This window comes from Jaculus jaculus, chromosome 8, assembly GCF_020740685.1.
Source record: "Jaculus jaculus isolate mJacJac1 chromosome 8, mJacJac1.mat.Y.cur, whole genome shotgun sequence".
Lineage (NCBI taxonomy): Eukaryota > Metazoa > Chordata > Mammalia > Rodentia > Dipodidae > Jaculus > Jaculus jaculus.
In genome coordinates this window covers 19,368,699-19,370,207 of record NC_059109.1, presented here as the reverse complement: position 1 = coordinate 19,370,207, position 1,509 = coordinate 19,368,699, and the positions used below count along the sequence as shown (strand labels likewise).

The 1,509-nt window shown below is 45.5% G+C and overlaps 1 non-coding gene across 1 annotated transcript; it reads left to right on the top strand.

Annotated features, from left to right (window-relative positions):
- Positions 1 to 753: 753 nt before the first annotated feature.
- On the top strand, positions 754 to 864 carry LOC123463163. The gene has a single exon (XR_006638767.1). It is a non-coding gene; the product is annotated as a U6 spliceosomal RNA (small nuclear RNA).
- The last annotated feature ends 645 nt before the right edge of the window (positions 865 to 1,509 follow it).

Below are 1,509 nucleotides of genomic sequence, written 5' to 3'. Positions count from 1 at the left end.
TGGAGAGGAAAGGGCTAGGAAGTCCCAGAAAGTGTCTCCAAATACTCAAGAAAAAATAAGAGCAGTCGTATGGAGGGATGGGTAAATCTGTCTTCTCATTCACTGGGTGGATGACAGAAATAGACTGATAGCTGGTTGAAATAGGGAGGCAGAAGTTAGCTCAAAGGAAGAAAGAAACTTGTGTGGAGAAACTGCCCAAGCCTGAATGTGTGATCCAAATGAATAGAATTGTTTAAGGAATGGTTGGACCCATGTGCTTTGGCATCAACCATTTCTGAGTTCTTCCTATGTGCAGGGTACCATGCCAGCCCAGAAATATACTTGTCTTGAGATTTTTTTTTGTTTTGTTTTTTTGAAGAAGGGTTTCACTCTGGCCCAAGCTGACCTGGAATTCACTCTGTAGTCTCAGGGTGGCCTTGAACTCATGGCGATCCTCCTACCACTGCCTCTTGAGTGCTGGGATTAAAGGCATGTGCCACAATGCCCAACATGTCTTATTTTTTAAAAAATATTTCATTTATTCATTTCAGAGAGAGAGAGGGAGGGAGGGAGAGAGAAGTGGGCATACCAGGAACCCTAGCTAGTGCAGACTCCAGATGCATGCACCACCTTGTGCATCTGGCTCTATGTGAGTCCTGGGAAATCGAACTCGTCATTAGCTTTTGCAGGCAAGTGCCTTAACCACTAAGCCAGCTCCCTAGCCCGAGATCTTGTTCTGAAATGATATATCCATTCTCATTGAGCAATAGGGTCGTGTGCTCGCTTTGGCACACGTATACCAAGCTCGGAACTATACGGAGAAGACAGCGTGGCTGGCCCTTGTGCAAGGATGACATGGAAATTCACAAAACATTACATCATTTTTTTTGTTTTTTGAGGTAAGGTCTTGCTCTAGCCCAGGCTGACCTGGAATTCACTAGGTAGTCTCAGGCTGGCCTCGAACTCACGGCAATCCTCCTACCTCTGCCTCCCCAATGCTGGGATTAAAGGCGTGCACCACCACACCCGGCCCATAATTATTTTTTAAAATTAACATAAAGTTGCTGGAAGAGGGATAAAGGAAGGGCAAAATCAAGGGCACATGTGACATGTAAACAGGAAGGAGAGTACATTAGGGGAGCGAGGGGAATTGGAGGAAGAGTGATTGGGGATAGGTAGGGAGATGAGAATCAACAATTGTATTTGAAAGTGCCAGGATGAATGATAACTGAATCTGTTTACCGATTAGAAAATAAAAAGAAATAGGGTTTGGCAATTTCCTGTGTGTCTGTGTGTGTGTGTGTGTGTGTGTGTGTGCACGCGTGTGCTTGCGTGTGTGAACTGCAAGTGGATGCATGTGTGTGCAGGTCAGAGGTGGGCACTGGGTGACTTTTCAGTTGCTTTCTATCTCTTTTTCTCATTGAGGTAGGACCTCACTCTAGCCCCGACTGACCCAGAATTTGGTATGTAGTCTAGGGTGGCCTTGAACTCATGGTGAACCATCTCTGTCTCCCAAATGCTGGGATTAAA